The 19,721-nt window shown below is 39.9% G+C and overlaps 1 pseudogene; it reads left to right on the top strand.

Annotated features, from left to right (window-relative positions):
• Positions 1 to 258: 258 nt before the first annotated feature.
• Positions 259 to 948, top strand: LOC132040532 (uncharacterized protein Os08g0359500-like; annotated as a pseudogene).
• The last annotated feature ends 18,773 nt before the right edge of the window (positions 949 to 19,721 follow it).

Raw genomic sequence — 19,721 nt, 5'->3', positions numbered from 1 at the left:
AGATCCTCATGAACAATAGGTGAGGTAGATATATGTTACTATAATCAATCTTGCTTATTTAAAAATAAAAACAATTAGTAATATATATTGTTCAAATAATTATATACCGATTAAGATGATAATTATATTTAAGGAAATATATTGGAATACGTATGTCGCATGTGCGTTGCACGCGTGCTGTACGCAACAAATAGTACATACGATATAAGTCATATTAAAGTTCCATTCATCTGCTCAGTCTAGACAGTAAATTCAAACATGAGCCTCCATCTAGAAGTCAAGTAGGCATAGAGGCCTGATGTGGTGTATCTCACAGTGATATTACCGGATGCTAAAGATCTAGAAGTAAACTTATAGCCAAAGGGAGTTTTAAACGTCTCTGCTACTGGTGGGTCGGAGACCGTCTCTACAAATTGAAACTTGAGCTTCAGAAGTTAATGTTGAGGAGAGAAAAATAAGTACTGTCACGAGACAGGAAAGCACCACACTATGTGAAAGTAGATTTGGACAAGTGGGTGGCTGAAGATGATGAACCTGATGCAGTTCCCGGCGATATGGGTTTGAATGGAATGGATTTATCGAAATTCTGTGGAATGGGAGGTGCTAATATGGCTTCAATGATTGGTGGAATGGGTGGTGGTGATACAGCTTCAATGATAGATGGAATAGGTAGAATAGTTGGAATGATTGGTGGAATGGGTGGCATGATGGGTGGAATGGGAGATGATATGGGGGATGCCTTGATGATAGCGATAATGAAGAGCAAGAAGTGACAAAGGATTCAGCTAAAGCTGTAGAGACGGTAAATGCGAAACCTAAAGGAGCAGACATCAGCAGCTAGGCAGAAGGTGAGGCTGCATAGGGAAGAAGATGAAACTTAGCCCAGCTCTTGAGTGCATAAGTAGTAGACATTGCTGTAGAGATCAATTGGCTTGCTTTCACCAATGCACTTGACATAGTAGAGCCTGTCACGTACTGTGCACTCAGAAAAGAGTGTTGCAAGGTAGTGTCAGTACAAAAACTATCTACTGGTAGGTATCATAGGCCGACAATAGTTAACTAACATATTTAAAGGGAGAAACTGAAGAATAGACATGCTCGCAATCAAGTACACACTCAATCACAGCCCAAGAATAACAACTCAAGTATAGAAGTGTCAAGTCAGAATCCAAGAACTAGGTGAATATAGTAATGAGTAAATATGCAATGCAGTGTACTGTCCAGATGTAATCTCCGTACACACATGCTACGGATGGAATACCTCCATGCCTCGATAGTCATGAACAATGGGGGACCCGCAAAGTCCATGTACAACTCTCACAATCCCGGTAAAGACCTCGGGCATCGGACACTCATCCCTCTCATATACAAACCGACAAAGACCTCGAATGTTCCTTTGTCTCACTATCATTATCAATACCAAGTCAAAGCTCATATTAATATATCAGGTAAAATGAGGATGATTGCCATGCATAATATTAGTGTTAAGTGAAATCATATCAATACAAATCGTGCCACACATGGACACAAATCATAATAACAAGATTAAGTCAAGTTCTTCCCTCTATCCATAATAATACCAAGATAAGTGAGAGATAACTATATCACAATCACGATATGGAAACTAAGTGCAAATCCAATATCAAACACTTGGCAACAAGCCAATAAATAAAAAAGATGCAACAAGCCCAAAAATCAGTCAACAATACAAAACCTAAGTATTCCATCCCAAGTTTATACTTGAAGGAGTAACATGATTTCTCCGATAATAACTAACTCTATATATGCTTCGCTAACCGACGTCTAACCAGAAGGTAAGCTGTAACCTACCTAGCTGCAGAACTGGACTGCAAATAATCAAACCTTAACCTTTCCTTTCCGGAGAGCCTCCAAGTAATCAAAGTCAATCCATTATCGAATTCTAAGTTAGAAATGAGGAGCAACTATACCCATATTTCTATACAATCGTTCGAATCAAAATCAACCAAGAAAAAGGGGCAAACAGGCCCACAACGGTAAAACAGGTATTTCAAAGATGGAATGGGTCATCCCACATTCTAGTAGATAAATTCTACTCCCCAATTTATAAATTAACTCAAGCATAGGTCAATTTCATCATTCAAGTCAAAACCCCTAATTTGGGTAAAACCTAACTTTGAATCTTTCAATTCTTCAACTATAATGGAAGATTCAAGCTTATGGGTCAGTAATTCATCAAATTCCATGCTTAGATTAGTTAAATCTATCAGTAAATCTCATATTGGAAGGATAATTATCAACTAATGAAGTAAATGTCAAAACCCATCTTCTTCCTAAAGTTCTATAGATTTTCTATCATGGATTCAAGCTTAAGAAAGGTAAATGAATGAAATCAAGGTTAGAGAACTTACCCCCAAGAGAAATCTACTTAGAACCTTTTCAATTCTCTTTTAAGACACTTAGGAACAATAAAACTTAGCATTAAATAGGGGTCTGGTCTAGATCATCGGCTACAGCGGGCCCGCTACCGCGACTTCCTATCCGCCACAGTGTGTCCACTCCAACGGAGCTCCGTTAGCTGGAGCGGTTCATAGCAAAACCAGCAACTCTTCATAGTGGACCAGGCCTCATCACGGCTGGTCCACTACATCACAGAGGGCTCGCCGCAGCGAGGTAACAGACACCAGCAGTAATGCTGGTTTTTCACCAACTCAATCTCAAAATCCGACAATGACCCGGCACCTCCCAGATGCGAACCAAATATGCAAATACGCATAAAAATGCGCTATGGACTCACTCGTGGTCTCAAAATTACAAATAGAGGTCTATTTGACCGGGTCAACACCCAATGGCCAAAGATAAACTTTCCAACCAATAACCCAAAACGTTCCTGAGGGCCTCAGGAATCGAACTTAACATCCCACCAAGTCATAATCGACCATTTGAACCTCTCGGAATCGATGAATTTTTAAAAAAGGTTTGTTCACCAAAAGTCAACTATCGATCGATCATTTTTCACTTTAAGGCTCTATTTCACATAAGTCAATATAAAACTCTCCCGACTACCTCGGGAACCATGCCACCTATCCCCGCAGATCAAATCAAACAAATAGGGCTCGGGAAAAGGTCAAAGGGAGTAAATAGGTCAAAAGCACTATAAGACAAAATGGGTCGTTGTATTAAATACTAATGTCATGACCCAAATAGCCGTAAGTGGTACCCATACTAATTCACCTAGTGGGCGAACCAATCCCCTTAACCAGTCATCACCTAATCAGTTAATTTTGACACATTCAGGGATATAATGATAACCATATGAAACTATCAACAAGAATCATCCAACACTGAAATAAGATAAGCCCATACCAACAGTAATCATTACAAGTAATTCAACTCGTGTCATTACCAACACAACCAGAACTCACAGAATATCTCACTCTGTAACATTTCCGTACACACATGCTAAATGGTACTGTTTGCCCAAATAGTCATGACATGAAGGGGACCCGTGGTGACTATGTACTACTCGCTCTGAAACTACTCGGATCACGAGCCCATCACTAGGCCACATCCTCACCTCCTGTCAAATGTGCCTTTTCATATTTATATTGCCTTTTTTATCATAATGTATTGTCATTCCACAATCAATTAGGAATGCGAACAATCAATGCATCAATATCAAAGAACATAAGTCACCATGCCATGGGTCATGTCAGGACTCAAGAATCAATTCATCAAAAATGAATAAGGGATTACTCCAAGTCAACAAGAAGAGTATTCATTAACTCCTTCTTTATCATATCATAATAGTTAATGACATAGTCAATCAATCAAATTACACTTAGGTATTTCCAACCACACTTTATGTCTGAATCCCTAATCATGCTTCTCCTATCTATTTCATAACATGTACAATCAACTAATCAAAGTCTAACTCAAGTAAATCGTAACCTACCTCAAAGAAAAACTGAGAAAATGCAATCACTCCACAATAGCTTTCCACTTATGCAAAGCTTCAGAATGTTCAAAGTCTAGCAAGCATAACACTAAGTGAGTAATGGATCATCTGCTCAACAAAACAACAATTGGGAAAGAGAACCCAACTACTTCTACCTTTTTTCAAATGGGTAAACTATCAAAAAGAGTGAATTCATACTAATATTAATCCCAATAATCATATTCTATCCATTCATGGGTTTTCTAATCAATTCACCCCTTTTACAGGCAATTTTTATACTAAAGCTTCCATTTTTTTTTTTGAACCCTAAGTCTCAATCAATAATTTCCACCATTAATACCATATATCTCACCCTAAGAAGTGATAATCTATACTTCTAGATGACTTAACAACAATAAAATCGATAACCCATTAATTATTCAAGGGACTGCAGTTTCTAGGGCTCTAACCTTTTCTTCTAACATCAAAGGACCCTTAATTCGCGTAGGACTTAAGAAGATGATGGAATGAACAAAGTAAAGGGTCGAGACTTACCTTTCAAGAATGTTTTAACCCTAGCCTCAGAAATTTGCCACAAGAGTCCTTAGAAACTATTTTGGAATTATGAGGGGAATGGGTTTGGAATAAAGAATATAAAACATTGATTCTGTCGCCGTCGACCGCTGCAGCGGTCGATATCTTGCTACAGCGGTCTCGCTATTGCGGGAAACCTCCCACTATAGCGGACCTCAATAATTCACTGACTCCTCGCAGCGGCGAGTCTCGCTCCGCTATGACGAACTTCCTACAGCGGTCCCACAACTGCTGCAGCGGTCCATTTTAACCAAAAGAGCTCGGGTTTTTCCTCCAGTTTTTACCCAAAAATCCCAACACCAATCCAAGGCCCTATAGACGTAAAAAAACATGCACATATACATAGAAACACGTTGCGGACCCACCCGCGACCTCAAAATTCTCAACAGAGGTCTAGTTTTCTAAGTCACCCTCCATAACGACCTAGCTGGTCCTGGTCGTTACAGCTAATTAAATAATCACTCGTCCTCTAGCGACAAGGAAAGGAACGGGGAAAAGTACCTGAGTCAGCAAACAACTGGGGATATCTGGAACACATATTGGTCTCGGTTTCCCATGTGGCCTCCTGAATAGGATGGTGCTTCCATCGTACCTTAAAAGAAGCTATCTCCTTAGACCTCAACTTTCTCACATGTCTATCCAAGATCGCCAAAGGCTCCTCCTCATATGATAGATTCTCATCAAGCAACACAGAATCCCAACGAATGATATAAGACCCGTCTGAATGTTCCCTCGTCCGCATAAAAACATGGAATACCAAATGAACACCTGATAGGCCTTGTGGTAAGGCTAACTCATACGCAACATCACCAACGCGATGGAGAATCTAAAATGGACCAATGTACCACGGGCTTAACTTGCCTCTCTTTCCAAATCGCATAACACCCTTCGTGGGTTAAATCCTCAGAAGCACTTGCTCACCCTCCATAAACTCTAAATTTCAGACCTTGTCGTCAGCATATATCTTTTGCCTACTCTGAGCTACCTGAAGCTTTTCCTGAATAAGCTTCACCTTGTTCAAAGAATCCCTTAACAAATCTATATCCCAAGGTCGAACCTCAAAAGCATCAAGCCACTAATAGGAGAACGACACCTTCTACCAAATAACGCCTTGAATGGCGATATGTCAACAATCGAATGGTAGCTATTGTTGTATGCGAACTCTGTGAAGGGGTAAAGCTGGTCCCATTAAGGGCATAATTGATGACTTTGTTTGATTTATTATATCATTGCATAGCATTGCATATGTTATGAGGAAATACATGGAGTAGGAAAGACTGAGTATGGGGTAGTTATGTTATCTAGTCATATGGCCATTTGGATGGAATGTGAGAAATCTATATGATGTGGATCCACGACCGAGGTTTTTTTTGGAGCGGATAATTATGGCTCGGGTCTGATGAGTATCTGAAACAAGTGGTACATGGACACCATAGGTCCTCTGCAGGTCATGACTACTGAGCAATAACATCAGTTAGTATGTATATACAGCTTGGTTAGGCCTTTGCATCGCATTCTGCATTGCACTACATCTGATATTTTTATGTTATGCATGTGTGTATTGCCCGTCGGTTATACTGCTTATGCATCTTTATGATTTCGTTGAGATTGCAGTAAAGCGGTGGCTACTATAAGGGTAAATGTAGTAGCTGGGATTTCATACGGTAAGCCATTCTCAGGTGCATCACATCGTAGTAAGTAAATTGAGTAGATGAACTCTACGGATAAAAGGTAGAATTTAGAGGACAGGTGAACGTGGAGACGAGATTTAATAAGTTAGAAGAAAGGAAGGGAACGGTTATAATTAATTAGAAAGCATGTAATTCTTGGGAATAAAAGAAGTACATAGCCGGGGTAGAAAGGTAAGAGGGTGATAGGGAAGGAATATATATTGAGAATCTCGAGAGCCTTGACTTGTCTGCTTATCTTATTGACTTTATATTGTGTTTCGTGAACTAATCTTAGCCGACCTATGATGCTTACCAGTACGTGTGGTGTACTGTTACTACTCTTGCTGCATTTCTTTTGTGGTGTAGATATGTTGTAGGTTTTAAGTTGAAGTTTCGTCATGTGGATTACCAGGCATCCTCCTCCAACCTCGCTTATCTCACTCCAGGCGGAGGCTGGGTCACTTATTTTGTCTTCCTTATGTAGTAGGAGCTCTTGTACCTGTCTAGACTAGATCCTGAAAAATTCTTTTCAGTTTTATTGTAATTGAAATAGAGTCTGTATGGAGTTTTATTTCAATATTGTGAGTTTTAAGAAAGTTTGATTTTAAAATAGATGATTATTTGGTTGGTTGGTTAGGGTTTGCCTACTAGTCAGTAATATGGTAGGTGCCCGCACGACCCTCCAGTTGGGGTCGTGACAGTTGTTATCCGAGCCCAGGTTACCGGTCTCACAACTACAAGAGCAAATGTCCAGTAGAGTCTTGTGGAAAGGTATGATGATGTTCGTACCTATCCGCAAGAGTCTATAGGACATTTAAATGTTTCCCTTTATTCACTCTATCATGCTACCCCGTTACGCCTTCTCCTAGTTGGATCCAATTGGTATCTGGGTGATTCCAATTGGTCTCTTGACAGGCAAATTGGTATCTATCGATTCCAATTGGTATCTCTCTATGTATTGACTCAAGGAAGACTTCCTACGAGTAGGTGCGCATTAATTGTGTGCATGAATGAAAATTTCCATGATAAGTGTAAGATTTATAGTTTGTGTGCTTATTTTAGGACGGTTGGCAAGTTAATGGTGCATTCGTACTCTTTAGGTGAAAACCATGTTGTTACATGCCAATGCACATGAGTGAGCCCTTATGTGACCTGAACTGGTGGGCGAAATTTCTGCCCACTGGCACTGTAGTACCGCTGCAATGGGTGAGTGGACCACTACAGCGGGCTTGCTATAGCGAGCATCAGGCCGCTATAGCGGACCAAAAATTCTGTAAGGGTTCGCTATAGCGAGAATTCCATCGCTATAGCGGTACCGCCGCAGCGATCAAGCGACTGCCGTAGCGGTACCAAGAGGCCAGTAGCCTCTCCTTTCCTCCCCTTTTTTTCCAACCTGTATGATCCACTAACAAACCAAGAGGAAACCGATTCCAAAGCAAAACATCTACCTGACTAGGGCAATTATCTTACGAGCACCCTTAAACTGGGGCACCCGCACCAAAAACAACAACAGTAAGAGTATCCAAACATTCTGAAACACAACCAAAAATAAGAAATTGTCTGAACAAGACGCCCTGCCAGGGCAAGTGATAACCTAAGCTGATTTAAGGGGGGGGGGGGGGGGGAATCTCTAAGCCACTCCACGGTTGGTTGCCTCGTCATCACCATCCTCCGAGTCGCTAGAGTCCTCGCTGCCAAGCCCGAACGTGCTATGGAAGGAGAACTGAGGGTGATCCCGGATGGTCACCTTGGGGTGTTTCGCCTTCGGGACTACGGATTTCAGAAGGCTTTTGACGCCGTTCCACATTCTCGGAATAACCTAAGGAAAATCCTAAAATGATGCTCGTGCTCCTCCCTACTCTTCGAATACACCAAGATATCATCGATGAAGATTATGACGAAGGAATCTAAGTATGGATTAAAATGCCATTCAACAAATCCATGAAAGGTTCCGGGGCATTTGTAAGCCCAAATGACATAACAAGGAACTTATAGTGACCATAATGAGTCCTAAAGGCCATCTTCGGAATATCCTCAACCCAGATCTTTAGCTGGTGATAGCATGACCTCAAATCAACTTCGAAAACACAAATTCACCCTGAAGCTGATCGAACAAGTCATCAATGCGGGGAATAGGATACTTATTTCTAATGGTGACCTTGTTCAACTTATGATAATCTATGCACATCCCAATCATCCCATCTTTCTTCTTCACAAATAGCACGGGAGCACCCCAAGTGGACATGCTCGGTCTGATGAAACCCTTACTCAAAAGATCTTGCAATTGATCTTTTAACTCTCTCAAATCGGTAGGTGCCATCCAATATGGCGGAATGGAAATAGGGTGCGTGCATAGATGTAGGTCAATAGAGAAATCAATGTCGCGATCGGGGGGCATACTCGGCAAGTCTATAAGGAATACCTCCGCGAACTCGCACACAATAGGCATAGACTCAAGCGATGGAGAATCAACACTAATATCACGAATACGGGCTAAGTAGGCCAAACATCCCTTATAAACTAACTTCTTCACGCGCAGATAGAAAATAATCTTCTTCGGAGTGGGACTAGGAGTACCCCTCCACTCAAGTCTAGGTATACCTGGCATAGCTAGAGTGAATGTCTTGGCATGACAATCCAAGATCACATAGTAAGGGGACAACTAACTCATACCCAAAATGATGTCGAAATCTACCATATTCAATATAACAAAGTCTGCCCATATGTCATAACCCATAAAAGTAACAAAACAAGACCGATAGATTCGATCAGCCAAGATCGAATCTCCAACCGGAGTAGACACATGAATAAGCATATCAAGATGGTCACAAGTCAAATCTCAACCGATAAAATAATAAGCATCACATAAGAGAAAGTAGACCCTGGATAAATAAGACTGACGACGCCGGATGACAAGCAGAAATGATACCTATGATGGCAGTGTCAGATGCCTCAACCTCTGGTTTACCAGGAAAAGCATAACAATCAATAACACCACGAAAACTCTGGCCGGACTAAGCTCCTCCCCGAGAGGCTTGGGAACCACCTCTACTTGACTGATAACCACCCCTAGAGGAATACGACCACCGCGGCCAGACTGAGTATCGTCTCTAGCTGAAAAACTACCCCTTCTACCAGAAGATGCCAGAGTCCAAAAGGTATTGAATGTGGAACCTGATGGGTCCCCCCTGCCTTGATCGGGTGCACTCTTTTATGATGCGTGCAGGATCACCATAAATAAAGAAAGAACTAGGTGCCGAAGGCTGAAACACTAAGGCGCGTGGAACCCGGGAGGACCACCTCAACTCGTCGGTTCAGAAAACGAGCCTCCGTAAGCCTTCCGACCCATAACCACTACGTACTGAAGGACAACCTGAAGATGTCTGGAGTGCTGACTGATCGGTTCTGTATGACTGGCCCCCACCTCTAGAACTGGCCTCAACTCATAAACTTCCTAACCCTCTCTAACTCAGTCAAAATCAACTGCATTGCATAATGTGCCAAGAACAAAAATCGAGCCTCATACTCAAATACGGGCATACCTCTCCAATGCAGATGGATAAACATATCTCTTCTCTGATCTCTCAAAGTACGGGGGATGTACTACTCTAGGAAGGCCTGATTAACCTGTACCCAATAGAGTGAAGGCGAACTAACGGGCATGGAATCAATGAAAGACCTTCACCAAGTCTTCGCATCCCCTCTAGAAAGACACATAATCCATACCATGAGACTCCACAATGCCCATCTTGTCCAGTCTCTTATGCATATCAACAATGAACACATGCGTGTCCTCACTAGCTGTATAAAAGAATCTGGGCTGCTCCATCTTCAAGAATCTACTAACGAGCTCCTGATCCCCAAGTGTCAAGACCTGGCCTGCTATGGGCCTACGATCACCTGCAGGGGCTGGAATGCCATCAATGCGTGGGGCAATGGCAGAAATAGGGGCGTATCCTCGGTGTTTGTCCCTGCTCACGGCATGTTGACCATCGAGATATAGAAGGATACGAGCCATAGTGTCCCGAAATTCTGGATCAGACATAACCTTATGCGAGTTGGCGCTCTGACTGATGCTCTAGTTGACTATATGGAGAAGTTGATCTTGCGCGCCACTGTCCAGCACACGGGGCCCGCCCCTAGCTGGTGCAGCACCATGAGCTCTAGAGTGGCCGCGGCCTCTAGCCTATCCCGTTCTTGCGTGGCATCCCCAGAAATAGGCTCGGGCGCTTCGTCTTGAGCAATGGTAGCTCGAGTCCTCACCATTTGTGAGAGAATAGAATTGAATTAGATACCTTCAAATAGACTAGATACCAATTTGACTAAAGTAGCATGAAAGAATGAAAGAATTTTAAGTTTTCTAAATGTCCCATATCCTCTGGCAGATAAGTACTGAGCTCATTGTATCGATCTGCAAGACTCTACTAGACATGCTCTTGCAATTATAGACCGGGTAACATAGGGCTCTGATACCAACTTATCACGACCAAAAATCACTACTCGTATAGGAACCTATAATTTCCTACCTCGGTAGACGAACCCGTCCCTTAATCTTTAACTCAAACGCAATAAAGTAAATAAGATAGAATTAATAGAAGTCTAAATCATAAATAAGGATAAGTGCGAAAATACAAATATAATCCCCAAGGAACTGGTCTTACTCGTACAAGAGCAACTACATAACTGTCTGAATATACAAGTCTGAAAATAAAAGATAATTGTGGAATAATATAAAGACAAATAGATGAGTCTTCAAGGCAACAGCTCATTAGATACTCGCAAGCAGGGCCTGGGGAATCAATTACAAATAGTGGAAGTAGAGCCTGTCATGTGCTTTGCACTCAGATAAGAATGCGGCAAAGGAGTATCAGTACAAACACTATGTACTGGTAGGTATCATAGGCCGAAAATAGTTAGCTAACATATATAAAGGAAGAAACTAAACAATAGATATGCTCTCAATCAAGTACAAACACAATCACTGTCCAAGAATAACAATTCAAGTATAGAAGTATCAAGTTAGAATCCAGGAAGTATGTAAATATAGTAATGAGAAATATGCAATGCAATGGCCAAATGTAATCTCCATACACACATGCTACAGACGGAATACCTTCACGCCTCGATCGTCATGACCCATGGGGGACCCGCGAAGTCCATGTACAACTCTCACGATCCCGGTAAAGACCTCGGGCATCGGATACTCATACCTCTCATATACAATTTGGCAAACACCTCAAATGTTCTTTTGTCTCTCTTTCATCATCCGTACCAAGTCACAGCTCGTATCAATATATCAGGTAAAATGAAAATGAGTGTCATGCATAATATCAACGCCAAGGTAAATGATATCAATACCAATCGTGCCACACATGGACTCATATCACAATATCTCAAGTTCTTTCCTCTATTTATGATAATACCAAGATAAGTGAGAGATAGCTATATTACAATCACGATATGGCAATTAAGTGCAAATCCAACATTAAACTATTGGCAACAAGCCAATAAATCATAAAAAGGCAACAAGCCCACAAATCATTCAGCAATACCAAACCTAAGTAATCCATCTGAACATCATACTCTAAGGCGTAACATGCTTTCTTTGACAATAACTAACTCTACATATTAGCGAAGTCTGACCAAAAGGTATGACTTAACCTACCTGGTTGCCAAGCTGGAGCCACGAACAATCAAACCTTAGCCTTCCCTTTCCACAAAGCCTCTAAGTAATCAAATTCTAAGTTAGAAATGAGTAGTAACGACACCCTTATTGCTATCATTCGAATCAAAATCAACTACTAAAAGGGGGAAAATGGGCCCACAAGGGTAAAACGGGTATTTCAAATATAGAATAGGTAATCCCACGTTCTAGAAGTTCAATTATACTCCCTAGTCACTAAATTAACTCAAGAATAGGCAAATTTCATCATTCAAGTCAAAACCCCTAATTTGGATATAAACCCTAACTTTTAATCTTTCAATTCTTCAACTATAATGGAAGATTCAAGCTTATGGGTCACTAATTCATCAAATTCCATGCTTAGATTAGTCAAATTTATCAACAAATCTCATATTGGAAGACTACTTATCAAATAATGAAGTAAATGTCAAACCCAGCTTCTTCCTTAAGTTCTATAGATTTTCTTTCATGGATTCATGCTCAAGAAAGGTAAATGAATGAAAACAATGTTAGAGAACTTACCCCCACGAGAAATCTGCATAGAACCTCTTCAATTCGCTTTAAAACACCTAGGAACAATAAAACATAGCATTAAATAGGGGTCTGGTCTACGTCACCTGTTGCAGCGGTAGTGGGATTGCTATAGTAGGTCCGCTACCGCGACCTCCTGTCCGCCAGAGCGTGTCCACTCCAATGGAGCTCCATCCGCTGGAGCGGTTCACAATGAAACCACTCAACTCTTCATAGCGGACCCGCCTTGATGAGGTGGGCTCATACATCGTACAGGGCTCACTGCAGTGAGGTCACAAAAACCAGTAGAAATGCTTGTTTTTCACTAACTCGATCCCAAAACCCAACAATCCCCCGGGACCTCTCAGATGCAAACAAGATATGCAATAACACCTAAAGTTATGCTTTGGACTCACTTGTGGTATCAAAATTTCCAATGGAGGTCTATCTGACCGGGTCAACACCCAATGGCCAAAGAAAAACTTTCCAAATAATAACCCAAAATGCTCCGGACTGCCTCTAGAATCGAACTGACTGTCTCACCAAGCCATAATCGACTATCCTGAGCTCTCGAAATCGACGGATTTTCGAAAAAGATCCGTTTGCCTAAAAGTCAATATCGGTCAATCGTTTTTTACTTTAAGGCTCTATTTCACATAAGTCATCATAAAACTCGCCCGACTATCTCGGGAATCGTGCCCCCCATAACTGCGGGTAAAAATCAAACTAATAAATCTCGGGGAGGGGTCAACAAGTTAAATGGGTCAAAAGCGCTATAACGATAAATTAGGTCGTTGCAGAAAGTGTTATCAATTTATGAAAAGTGTGTGGGATCGAAAAGTAACACTAAAAATAATCCCATATGTCATCTTCTAATTGGATTACAATATATTATGTTTAATTATACTGTAACAACCCGTTCGGTCTTTTTTTGGCATTTCAAAGTCTTATTCCTAAAATACGCTTTCCTTAGCCCGACTTTGAAATTTTTTAAACTCTAAGTTGTGGAGTTTGACCCAGTAATTGAATTTAGGTAAATGTGTCAAAAACCAAATTTTGACGATTCCATTAGTTTCGGAATATTATTTATGACTTAGTCGAGTCGTTGGTTCGGTCATTTTGGCATTTCAGAGTCTTATTCCCAAAATACCCATTCCTTAGCCCGACTTTGAAATTTTTTAAATTTTGAATTATGTAGTTTGACCCAGAAATTAACTTTTAGGTAAACGTGTCAGAAACCAAATTTCGACGATTGTATTAGTTTCAAATTATTATTTATGACTTAGTCGAGTCATTCCGGAATATCATTTATGGCTTAGTCAAGTTGTTGTTTCGGGTCCCGAGGCATTCATTCCTGTTTGGGTGTTCGGTTGTTTAGTATTTGTTTTTCGATATTATGAGGGCATTTCGCTGAAAAACATGTCTCAGGGGTGTCAGATAGGTGTTTTGAGTGCGCCAACAAGTTTGTAGTGTCGTTTATAGTCTAGTAGCATATTGGGTTCGTGTTCATAGGTTTCTAAACAAATTCCCAAGGTCGGATCGGAGGTTTTTTATTTTGGGGTGTTGCAGAAATTTTGCTTGTATTTCTGGTGCCAGACAACCTTCTTCGGGATCACGAGGAGGGTATCGTGATTGCATGACCATCGTGGGACTGGTCATCGATCAGGTGATGGCACTGCGTATCCAGTGTATATGTCTGGTCAAGGAAAATAAGTCACAGGCCTTCACGGTCGCATGGCACGCTTCGCGATCGTGATGTTCCCAGTTGGTTCGGGTCGCGAAATGCTCTTCACGATCGTGATAGAACTATCCGCGATCGTGAAGTTTAATCACTGTGGTAGTGAATAAGCTCCTCACTTCATAAATTGAGCCCACTTTCTGAAAATTCAAGATCTAGAGCTCGGTTGGAGGGTTTTCTAGGAGATTTTGCTAATCTATGCTTAGGGGTAACTTTCTAATCTTAAGTTTTCAATTTCCCATTTTTTATTATCATTATTTAGTGATAAAGATCATGTTTTAGGTTAGAAATTGGTGGTTTTGAACCCTAAGTAGATTTTGGGGGAAAAAGAAAATTGGATGCAAAGTTTATGGCTTTTTAATTTGGTTTTCTGTTTGAGTCTTTTGGGTAATCGGTGTTAACATCAATTTCTGATTTCGTCGATGTAGGATCGAGTAATTTATTACCCAGATCCTTCTATAGTAAATATGTGTGTCCATAGATTCTTATTTTAACAAAGAAGTCATATTTAATAGACTTTGATCATTCGGAGGCACTCCTGAAAGGGAAAGCGTTGGCTGGAGGGTCTGTGACTCCTGTTCGGCTTCGAGGTTGGTTATGGCTTACCTTTTTAGACTCCAATTGGGGAAGCATGTGTAGTTTATAATTATTTATGGGGAAAGCTTGATAGGCCTTCGGGCATGGTTGTGGTGATAAATCCACTAGTTTCGTATGGATGTTGTTATGTGGGCTTGTAGCCATGTTTGGTTAATATTTGTGATTACTATCTGATTCAATCTTCGTCACATGATATCTCGTTTATCTCATGAAAAATGAAAGATAATACTAGTGGCTTGAACTTTGATCAGTATTCTTTTGGCATGCACCTATTGAACTAATCCTATAAGTAAACCATACCCTACCTCGAAGCCGAACAGGTACCACAAACTAATCCACTAAAGCCTTTCCTTCCGAAGAGCTTTTGAACTATCAAAGTCTAACCATTAATTAAGAGAAAATATCACACCATGTCAATTAGGGTAGCAATGCTATCGAAATTGACCCTTTTTTTAAAATCTTACAAAAAATGGCCCACTCCTTCCTCCTCCTCCTCTTTTTGCACTCACTTTCACTTCCATCGCCGTCACTGCTCCACCGATATAACTCCGGTGAAGCAAGCCATCTCTGGCCAAACAACCCTTAATGATCTGACTGGATTAGCTTTTTCATGTCGTCACCGATCTAACTCCAGCGAAGCAAGACATCTCCGGTAAGATATGTATAGTTCCGGTCTAACTCCGACGAAGCAAGCCATCTCCGGTTAGATCTATATTGTTACAAATCTGACCGGATTCTCTTTTTAATGTTGTCATCGGTGACCTTTTTTCTTTTGTTTAAATGTTAATTGTATTGTTACAGATCTGACCAGATTCAGGTTTTTCCGGCGACCTCCATGAACGCCGGCGAGTGCCCTTTTGGTGTATATGGGTGTATATGGGTGTATATGGTGTTTATGTATATAGGTGTATAAATATGGTGGTTGGTATTGCTCCAGCATAATCTCTTGCGATGACTGGTCACAGCTATATATGGGTGTATGTGGGTTATAATATTGTATATAGGTGTATATATATGGGTGTATATGGGTGTATATGGTGTTTATGTATATAGGTGTATAAATATGGTGGTTGGTGTTGCTCCGGCATGATCTCTGGCGATGACTGGTCACAGCTATATATGGGTGTATGTGGGTTGTAATATTGTATATGGGTGTATATGGGTATATGGGTTATAATATTATATAATATTGTATATGGGTTATAATATTGTATAATATTGTATAATATTGTATATGGGTTAAAGCTTTGCAATATAAGTTTTGGGCTATTTTTTTTTGCAATGTAAGTGACCAAATTGCATATTTATGAAATTTCCCCATTAATTAATCTACATTAGATTACGAGGCTAATGATACCTATAATGCCATAATATCATTCGAAATTAAAAACTACCTTTAAAAGGGGACTCCGGGCCCCACAAGGGTAAAAGAGGGAATTTATAGGAAAATTAGGCCACCCAAAGTCTAGGGAGTTCAAATGCCCATTTTCATCACAAACTAGTCTCAATTTAGAATTATTTTCCTTATTTCATCAAAACCCCCAATTAATAAGAAAAACCCTTATTTTCAAAAATCAAAATCTTAAATAAAAGAGAAATTAAAGCTTAGGAACTAGCTACCCAATGATTAAATGATTAGAATTTCCCAACAAAACTATGATTTAGATAAAAGATGGTTCAAAATTCAATTTAGGGTTCATCACCCAAAACCCCAACTATAGACATGTTTCTCTAACATGATTATCCCCAATTTAATGGTAACATAAACAAAAGAAGAATATATGGAACTTATCAAATGGAAGATTCCTCAAAAGTTCTGAAAAATAGCCTTAATACCCTCTAAGTCTCCAATTTAACGAATGAAAAGAATTGGTTTCAAACTTTGGGATTTAAGGTTTCAGATTCAAGCAATCTTGCATCTGCGGAACCCTTTCCCGCAGATGTAGCCTCACTTGACAACTCATAATCTCGCATCTGCGGACCAAGTCCCGCATAGGCGAGCCCGTAGATACGACCCCAAGTTCGCATATGCAGCACACCAGAAACCAAAAAATTCTTGTTTTTAACCAAGTTCAACCTGAAATCGGACAATCCTCTGAGACCTCCCAGATACAAAAAAAAAAAAATTGCAACCCGCAATAAAAACACACTACGAATGCATCCGCGCCCTCAGAATTCCTAAACAAGGTCATCTTGACCTGGTCAACCCCCAAAACCCCAAAACCAAGTTTCCAACCCAAAGAGCAAAACGCCCACAAGTGCCTCGAGAACCAAACCAAACACCCTACCAAGTTATAATCGACCCTCCAGATCATTAGGATTCGACGAAAATATCAAAAAGACTCAGTTACCTGAAGGTCAACTATTGGTCAACTCTTTTTCACTTATTCAACTTAAAGGATTCTAAATTCCTCTAATTCCATCAAGACTCTCAGAACGACCTCGAGAATTGTGCCACCCATCCCCGCGGGTCAAAATTGCTCTAACGGATCTAGGGGAAGGGTCAAAAGGGCCTAAACAACCAAACAGGTCGTTAGATTTAAGTTTTACTCGATTGAGATGAAAGAAAGATAGAATCCTTGTGGTTTTCTTTGACTTAATAGGTGGAAAGGTTGAATCGTTATGATAATGTTTGTTCTAAAAGGATGGAAAGATCAAGTCTTTAATAAGATATCTATTTGTCTCTTGTTCTCCTTATATGATATGAGCTTAGTTGTTTTAGTGTATTATGTGATTCAATTGGGCATAGTAGTGAAGCTAAATTGAATTAATACATTGGATGTTTGACTTCAATCTTTATATTCGGCAATTATGTCTCCTTCGTTGTCGGCCTATCATACTTACAAGTACTAGTGGTTGTACTCATACTATACTTGCTGCATCTTTATTTGGATGCACATACTGACCTTGTTCCACTTCCAGGCCACATGGCTGATTCCCGAGGTAGTCCATTAGAGATTTTAGGGTGAGCCTTCAGTCCTATCAGCAACCCTAGTCCTCTCACTATCTTATTTTTGTCTTTGTTTCATTTCCAGACAGATGTTACTTTTCAATACTATGTCTTGTAACAATTATTAGAGGCTCTTGTACAAGTCACACTAAGTTTTGGGGATTGTAATGGTTAAATATTTTTGCACTTTTTATATGTATAAGTATCGTAAAGTGGTACTTTTATCGTGTTTACTTCCACTTATTTCTAAATGATCAAAGGATTTAGGGATGGTTTTATATGATTAACGATAGGTGTTTGTAATCATCACAAAGGGAGAATTTGTTAGTAGAAAGCCATGGGTGAAATTTTTATGATTGACAAATTGAACCTATAATGAAAAGAACCAGGTCTAGATACAGGAGATAATTGACAAAGTAATTAAGGAAAGCTAGACAGTTGTTGAGATGAAGCAGAGGTTCCAAACAATGGAAAAGGCCTGACAAAGCAAGCAACATAGGATGTTTAGAACAGGTTCGTAGACATGTTCCATTGCAAAGAAGCTATAGAAAATAGCATACACATGAACCCAGGTTGCAAACATGTGTGCCAATGAAAAGACAAGTACAATATTAGATCAGGAACAGAATGAACCATTTGCATAAATTATCTATCACAACGATAAAGCAAAGGAGATGAAGATGACTCAGTCACATAGCAGTTCATGAAAGAATAGAACAAGCATGAAAAGCATGTTCTATCCCAAGCAGTCAGTAGGTGCAGTTGATGAATGAATCAGAAGAAAAGAGATCATGAGGATGAAAGGTGAAGATGACTTAGAAGTATCTTTTTTTTCAAATAAAGAGAGTTGCAGACAAAGTGTCACGTCCCAAAATACCCTCTACATGTGATTGGCACCCAGTAAATACCACCCGCCAGGCGAACCATATATCATACCTTTTATCATTTACGAAAGCAATAAAGAAATAGATGCAGATCCAACAACGTTATTAATGATAAAAATACGAAATAGTCACCAACCAAATCCATAATCGATTTATGAAAACCAACCAACGCTAAGATAAAAAGAATCTCTAGCCCACATCCCACACTAAGATCATGGAGCATCTAACAGAGTTATATGAGTTTGAATGTTGGGCATGTAAACCCAAAATAAAAGAAATAACTAGAAATGAACTAGATAAAGCAGAAATGGCTGCCTTCACGAACAATGCGGTGGTTCACCTCAGCAACAGAATCCACTCACAAAATCTTCAACCACCAACCTCGTTCTCAACGACAGTATCTGCATGGACATGCAGGTAAGGAGTGAGTTATACATAAATATAACCCAGTAAGATCCTCGATCCACCACTTTAAATACCCCTGGAACAAGTGTTAGAAAATACAAACATATTACAAGTACAAAAATATTATGCACATGAATATATCATATATAATAACAACCAAGGTATAATAGAAACCAAGGTCCAAACCACTGTTTATGAAGTATTTTATATATCTTAACACAATTTACACTAAGGACCTGTCATAAACGGCAATTAAAGAATTAATCAACACCATGAATCATGGAAACATACAAAATGTGCCAAATATGTCAGGAAGCATATACAATGCTAAGGGAAGCATACAAAATGCTCCAATATCATGGCTCACAGTTATATCACCTCACAAACCAATTTATAAGTAGAGTTTTAGTGTATTTGAACATAAAGTTTATGCGGCTGGCCTTAAGGACTACCGATTATACCAAGCACACGCTCGCCCCAACACATGGACCAGGCAGACAAAACATATTTTTAAAATGGGTTTTGAAAAGCAAGTACCCAAAGCTTAAAGTCTCACTTACCTCACATTCACAATTCAAGCACACTTGCCAATAAATCAAAACTGCATTCTCGAGTCTCTGGATTGCCTCAAACTACACAAAAATGAATTTAAAATGGTCAAAACTCTTAGGGTAAATCGCTTCTATATTTTTAGAGGCTTAAACGGTTAAAGTCAAATTTTAAAGGACGAAAATGCCCTCTGGTCAATGTGTTCAAAACCCGACAAGACATATC

Source organism: Lycium ferocissimum, chromosome 12 (assembly GCF_029784015.1).
Source record: "Lycium ferocissimum isolate CSIRO_LF1 chromosome 12, AGI_CSIRO_Lferr_CH_V1, whole genome shotgun sequence".
NCBI classification, from domain to species: domain Eukaryota; kingdom Viridiplantae; phylum Streptophyta; class Magnoliopsida; order Solanales; family Solanaceae; genus Lycium; species Lycium ferocissimum.
This window is presented reverse-complemented; position numbering and strand designations above follow the sequence as displayed.